At 40.9% G+C, this 7662-nt stretch overlaps 1 pseudogene; it reads right to left on the bottom strand.

Moving 5' to 3' along the window:
• Positions 1-6433: 6433 nt before the first annotated feature.
• LOC137977402 (uncharacterized) lies at positions 6434-7262 on the bottom strand (annotated as a pseudogene).
• Between the last annotated feature and the right edge of the window lie 400 nt (positions 7263-7662).

Below are 7662 nucleotides of genomic sequence, written 5' to 3'. Positions count from 1 at the left end.
CAGTCGAGTGTACAAGTAAGTTTCTTAGGTTGTGATCGCGTTTGTATACTATGACATGTGATTGCGAGAAGATATGACGGGTCGGCTAGTCGGTTGATAGAATACGGAAATTCTGAAATAGGAAGTGTTTGATTTGCTTGTTGAAAAGGTGGTATGTGAGAACAAGAGGTACTCTGTCAATGGTGCTAACAGTCAGCTCAGATGGGCGTAGGGAATCAGAACGTTTGCGCTTCCTTCTTATTGCGCATTTTAACGGCTTTGTTCACATTGAAGAAGGCTTCTACACCCGAAATGTCTGAGATTTATATCGTTCTACCTGGTTATTCATTTCGAGGTGTCATGCATCTCCTACAAAAACGTTTTGGTTGTTGACACCAACAGTATAGCTGTCGAAACAAAGAAATCCGAGATCCGAATGTCTTCTTTGAGCATAGTCTTGAGACAAGTAAGGAAGGAGGTTCGATATTGTTTCTTTGAGTTTCTATACATGTTAATAATAATTAAACGTAAACATTTGTTGATTTTCTAAGCAAAGGGAATTGTTCTAAAAGAAGGGAAAACGTTTCATTTTCAGTGCGCCGGACTGGTTTAGGGCTCAGCGCTGCTGTCGCCTTAGACAGGAAACTTTGCTCCGCACTGTCTCTCGTCACTCAGGTGCAAAGAACGTCACCGACGACATACTGCAGGGAATAAACCTGCTACGGTCTAGCATCCCTTCCACTGACGGAGAACAGCAATACTCCGGGCTCATGAGCGACTTTGCGTTGCCTTGCGTTGTGAACCACGATGTATCATGACCTCAATAATATGGCACTTACCAAGAATCTAATAATCTGGAGCGTCCAGTTGTCGCATTCTGATCAATGAACAAGCTCAGGAGTAGACAAAGTCATTAGTTTAGTTTTGAGTTTGGTTCTGTTATCAGAAAACAGGGTAACTGGAAGGGAAAGTATAACGTGTACAGCACCTTTGACATCGTCTTTAAAACAAGCATTTTCATTGATGAACAATATTAAGCGTTCCAAGAAAGGAATTGCCTACACCAGTGTTGACGAAGAGACTCGGTGGCGAGAGTGAACTTTCCTGGTTATGCACTGCTAACCTGTAAAATTTCAAACACAATGCTTCGTATAACTTTTTTTCTCCATGATTTGACATTTCGAGCGTTAGCCCTTCGTCAGAGCGAATCCAATTCGCTCTCACGATTGCCTACTGAGGTCTACGTAATAAATATCCTTACCGTTGAGGTCCTTTGGGACTTTCACAAGCATTGTGAGCTCGCAACGTGCCAAAATGATTCGTAAAATGTCCTCTACAATACTTACTGTTTGAATTTTTTAATCATTTTTTACGATGGTAGTCTCCACATATCCCTTAATCTCTCACACCTTGTGGGGGGAGCAAGCAAGGGAACAAAATGGCAGCTCCTTGACGATGACTTGAGGTGATAATATGGATTTAAATGGGAAAGAACGACTTTTGATATGCTGTCCACTGCTCCAACCGTCGGAAAAAAAAGGCGCTGCAGTTTAACAGGCTATCCAAAGATGAAGCAACTAGAAACCAGTGGTTGAAACTTATGCGACGAAAATCATTCAAGGTGAGCAAGAGCACCCGTTTATGCTCAGAGCATTTCCTCAGCGCTATTCTCTTTCTCCAGAATGTTTCATCATATGATATTGTGTGCTCGAAGGATGAGTTTCCCCACACTCTTCCTGAACAAAGCAGTTCTTGACGCACATTTTTTTTAACGTTTTTGCTGTGAGAATAACGTTTTATAATCTCGTTTTCTGAAGGCAGCCCATCTAGTAAATGTGGTCATACACATTTACTAGACAAGGCTTTGGTTGGTCTGGTTTTAGATTCAATTAATTAATGCTTTTTGTATTTTGAGCCAGCTATGCGATTACCTCTCCTGTCGCCTCTCCAATATGTGTTCTTTCCTCCTGAGAAACACACAACGTTTTTCGTAAATTTTATTAGTCCGTTCTTTAATCTCGGGTGGGGAGAGGGGCTGGTACTTTTGAGGGGTTATAAAATATCCAGGTAAGTTACGTGAGAGTGCTGTTTGATGTGCATTTGGTTGACGAACTGTACTTTGTACATGCCTAGTCTCCTGTATTTCTACTTCCATGCAATGAGGGACATCAATGTCCGGCCATGAATACAATTGCTTTCCCGTGTGACTTTCTTCGGGACTATTTGAATGCTGTTCACTGGATATACCTATAAAACGAAAAATTGAGAGAAAAGACGGTCTCTCGTATTTTAAGCCAATATGTCATTTTAAGCTTCAATGTTTTTTTCTCGAGGTTCTACTCTTCAGTGAAACCAGTTTGCCAAGGTTTCTGAACGCTTACATTTCTTTTCGGGAGATTCATTTCTAGCTTTTTCTTTAAAATACTGAGTTTTCTACTAGTTTTGGTTCATAATTTGCTCGTTTGGAGTCTGCCCGTTTGCATTTAATTCCAACAATTATCTCACAGAGAACAAACAATGCATCACCTATATGACTGCAGTCCCTTTTTAGTCCTACAATACATGTACAGTGGGGTGGGTGAAGGCGGGTTTTGAAGTGCTCAGTAGAGAAAGAGCGCTCTCTGCAAGCTCGCACAGCACACAAGTTGTGGTCACGTGGTAGAAATGGTTGTCCTGCCCAAATGAATTAATTGTAAACGAAATTCAACATTCACTTATATAGAGCGGCCAAAGGTACAAATTATACGCTAGCGAGTCACTGATCGATCTTTAAATTATATTGCACAGATTGGCTCAGTTACTTTTGCAACAAATAAAGGAAGAAATCCTACATTTTTTTGTTTTGTATCAGGCAGCGTAATTTACTTTATTCTGCACGATTAAAAAAAAAATAGTCCAGGGATAATCACTGACATGAAGTTGTAAACCTCATGGGCTAGCGTAACCGTCTCGTATTTTTTCACCTTCTCCCCATTCAAACCGCTCCTAAGCAAATAAGATTTCACGTCTTGGATGTCCATATTGTCACGTAAGCAAGAGCGTGATTTACCCAAGTTTCCAAGGGGTTTGTAGGTAAGGAAGCCATGATTTCTCCTCTGGTTAGTTCTTCACGTTACCGCACGTGGCAATGTTTAGCTGTTACAAATCATTCTTAGCATCGCATTTTACCATGGTTTTCGGCTCAACAATTTATCTGCGTACAAACTCCTTTCAAAGCTACCATTCTCAACCATAAAACATCCGATAAATGTGTCAGTTTCAATACATTACGATCTGCGCTTCTCCCCGCTCCCCCGCTCGCCACATTGATCTCGTCGTCGTTCCCCCACCCCTCCCCCCTCATCTCGAAGAGCAGGGTATTATGGGATATGTGGAAGTGGCAAATAAATGCATAATTAGTATTATTGCTGTATATCTTAATGCTTTATTTCATATCTTGTAATGTTGCCAGGGAGCTTCATAGCCTCAATAGCAAAAAATGATTAATTGTAGTAAGATAGATAATGTTCTTAACTTGATTAATGCATAATTATGGATTATATCATGTATTTTCTTTGTGAAATTGCAGCTGCATATCATAGTACTTTAATTCATATCTTGTAATGTTGCCAAGTAGCTCAGCCTTAATGGCCAAAAGCAATTCATTTCAGTAAGAAATATAACGTTCTTCCCTTGATTAAAAGAATTACTTAAACTTGAAAAGCCTCGATGGTGAAAAAATGATTTATTGTAATAAGAAAGATAATGTTCGTAACTTGATGAACTCTTTTTTTCTTCGTAAAATTGCTATATTTCTTAGGCCTGTTCCAAACACCGCTCCAGCCATGTGCCGAACCAAACTCAATACATTTTGACTTAAGAGCGACTTCAGAGAAACGAGCAACGTACCTGTAGGTCGCACCAAACTTAGATTTGGGCTTGGGTAAGAGTTGAGAAAGTTTACAAATTGTCTTAAGTTTTGCGTTTTGTTCGGCATATGACCAGAACGCCGTATCATGAATCAGTCGTCGCTCCATGATCGCATAATGCGACAGACCCTGCCGGACTCAACGTTGTTTGCCGCTCTAAACATAACCTGCCACACCAAATTGATTCAAACTCCGCTCTTCAGTCGTTTTTAACTCAACAGTTAGGTTTGTTTGGAACGGGCCTTGGTAGTTTAGGTACCTTATAATGTTGCCAGGTAGTTCAGGCTCAATGGCCAAAAGTAATTCATTGCTGTAAGAAATATAATGTTCTTACCTTGATTAAAAGAAATACTTAAACTTGAAAACGTTTGGACATATTTTTCCATCTGCTGGAACTCAATAATAATAGGCAACTAATAAGCAACGACAACGGGGACCTGAACGAGAACATCACAAATTTGCAGATTAAGTGGACAAAACGACAGCTGATAATGTTTTGCAATCTTTAAATTGTAGAATGGTGAAATTTAATAACAATTGAGCGAGACTAACGGCTGTCCACTTCTTCTTCGTCTTGTTATTATTATTATTATTATTATTATTATTATTATTATTTTCACGCAACATAATCTAAATTTAAACCAAACCGGGCTGGTACACCTCAGGTAATATATACCGGGCTGAAACTCATCCCGGCAAACCCGACCAACCCCGCTAATTTAATTGGCCCTTTATGTCTGACGAAATAGGTAATAATGACAAGAGAAATCGCCAATGATGTCTCCTGTAAGCTTGAATGGCGACGTAGTGTGTGATGAGTTGATCTCTATCAACACGAAATTTCAAACGTTTTCAGGTATTCTACGTTCTTTTTAGCGAGTTTTACAAAATATATGTCCTACATGTCCTACCTTCCCACCTCCACCCCGTCAGTTTGTACGGGTGGACGGACAGGCATACGCTGACGTCATAACCAGAATTTCTCGAATGGACAGCTTTCCCAAAAGTTTTACCTATAGCACTCTGTTGAGCTTCACTAAAAATTAAGGAAAAGGCATGCATAAGTGGTAATATCACGAATAATTCTGTAAATGTTTTATACGTCACTGGCCACCACTTTCAATGATTGCCATCTAGCAACAGAGACAGTGGTGAATAGGATGATTATCGATGGACACCTTTAAGTTCGTACTTCTCAAGACGGGGAGGGTTTGAGTATCACGACTACCTTTTGGGCACATAATGCGGTGTTACGGCTGTCTGAAATGAATAGAGATGGGAATGGAGATGTGGGTGGCGACCCAAGATCATGCGTCAAATCAAAGCCTGAAACCAATCTCGTTCCCAGAGCCACGATCGTTTTGGTCAGCGCCGAAAAAGATCGTGGATGTGGGAACGAGATTGCGTAGAAATATGGGGAATTTTTACAGCTTTGATTTGGGCATGCGGGCATTGCGATACAAATCCGATGTCAAGGCATGACAGATTCACAATCACATCAGATCGAGGTGATGTGCCAGTCGGTCAGCCAGTCCAAGATTGCGTCCAAACCCTGAAGTCGCTTGGCATCACAACCGATACCCGCGAAGCGTATTCGGGACATTCGTAAAATGACCCCATTAGAGTGCGTCCTCCCTCGTCGGAACGCAATTATTTATTAACAATTTATTTTGAGGATCGATTGCTTGCGTGGTCAAGAGGACTAAGGAGTAGGCAGCAGATCCAAATGGAGTTCAAGATCCAGTTCTGTTGATTAATAAAGTTTAAACTGGTTTGAAAAAAAAAAACAAACCAAAAACAAAACTAAACCACAGCATAGACACAATCGAAAGCTCTAGAGAAGGAATACTTCACCGAAATCTAAACATGTAGCACTCCAATGCTCTCTTAAGCTTAATAATTTGGACTTTGCCTCTATGAGCTTTGCACAGTTTCTTTCCTCAGTTAATGTCTGCGTCCTCTTCAGAGCGAGTCCAAGTGCAAAGTTTCTACTTAGTTCGAAGTTGGGGGGGGCGCGGTCGCGCTGTGCCTGCGCATGTGTAACATTTCTTGCTACGATAGAAGGCAACCCAAGTACGACTCAAATTCGGTATCCCTCATTCATTCAGAGACAATCGTGATGACCACTAATGTACGGACGCACTACGCGAAACATTGATGGGGGAATATGTTTTAAATAATTGTGTGCGTGACCGGAAGCGAGTTTTTCCGTAGGGCAGTGTAATTGGAAGACGACTATCAAGGCGAAAGCCAACTTTGTTAAAACCTTTAAGCATTTGCGCAACATAAAAAAACTTTAGAGGGATCTGAAAAACCCTTCAGCTTATGGCAGTAACCCAAACATGACACATATGTCATCACAGTGGATGGAGCATACTGTGAACGGAACAAATAAGCGATAAATAAGGCCAAAATGGAAGGTGAAATAGGCAATGCTCGAAAAGGATGATGAAAGGTAGTTACAAAAAACTGATAGAAAAACTTCCAAGCACGCCGATAAGTTGGTATGGATGAGGGCTGAAGACTGGAGCGAAGTAAAAAGGAAGCTATGGAAGCCAACTCAGCGGCTGCAGATGAGGAGGTATGACCGTGGGAGCTCTGTGCATATAAGCTGGTGCCAGTTGTTTGAAAATCTGCAACTGTAACCGAGACAAAGAATCAGCCAACTTATTCTGTAATCCTGGGACGTGCTTAGCTTTGAAGCAAATATTGTAACTAAGACAAACCAGGACCAAAAAACATTAAGTCCTTGTCACGACAAGTCTGTTTATTAATAACATGGACCAATGCTTCATTGTCAGTTAAAAACAAAACACGCTGATTTTTAATAGTATGTCCCCAGAGATGCAGACTAAGGACAATGGGATAGAATTCAAGAAAGGCTATGTTGCGATGACGCCAGCTTATGGGCCATTCGCCATAGCACCAATGCCTTCCAAAGACAGCCCCAAAGCCTATGGCACCAGATGCATCTGTATACAGTTTGAGATGGTGTTAATTAGCCCAATCAACCGAGAGAAAAAAGGAACGACCATTAAAACCAGACAAAAATTGCTGCCAGACTTTAAGATCTTCTTTAACTTCTCGAGTCAACCTGATAAGGAAATGAGGATGACGAATACCTATTGTCAAATCAATGAGACTACGCAGAAATGCACGACCAGGAACAACTACTGTACAGGCAAAGTTCAATAAACCTGTCAATGACTGTATCTCACGTAAAGTAACCTTGCGACGCCTGAGAAAACCGGAAATTAAGTCCTGACTTTTAACTAGCTTATCCGGAGGCAGCCGGGCCTCCATAAGGACCGAGTCCAGTTCAATACCTGCGAATGAAATGGTTGATGAAGGGCCAATTGTTTTTTCTGGTGCCATAGGAATGCCCAGATATTGGCAGAGCATTAAAAATAAATCAAGCTGTTGTTTGCACAAATCATGAGAGGGGGAAACAATCAGAAAAACATCCAGCAGGTGCAAAATGTGATCGATATGCAATTTCTTTTGGGCAATCCATTCTATGGCAGAAGAAAAAATTTCAAACGTTTTGCAAGAGCTTGAACAACCCATCGGCATACAGCGATCATAATAATAAAATCCTCTCCAAGAAATCCCCAAAAGGTTGTAATCTTGGGGTTGAATAGGAATGATTCGAAAGGCATTCTTAATATCTGTTTTGGCCATAAAACAGCCATGGCCAACAGTTCTGATGGTATGAATGGCATCTTCAACCGTAGTATAAGATATGCTAGTAAATTCTGAAGAAATGCCATCATTC

This window comes from Montipora foliosa, chromosome 11, assembly GCF_036669935.1.
Source record: "Montipora foliosa isolate CH-2021 chromosome 11, ASM3666993v2, whole genome shotgun sequence".
NCBI classification, from domain to species: Eukaryota; Metazoa; Cnidaria; class Anthozoa; order Scleractinia; family Acroporidae; genus Montipora; species Montipora foliosa.
This window is presented reverse-complemented; position numbering and strand designations above follow the sequence as displayed.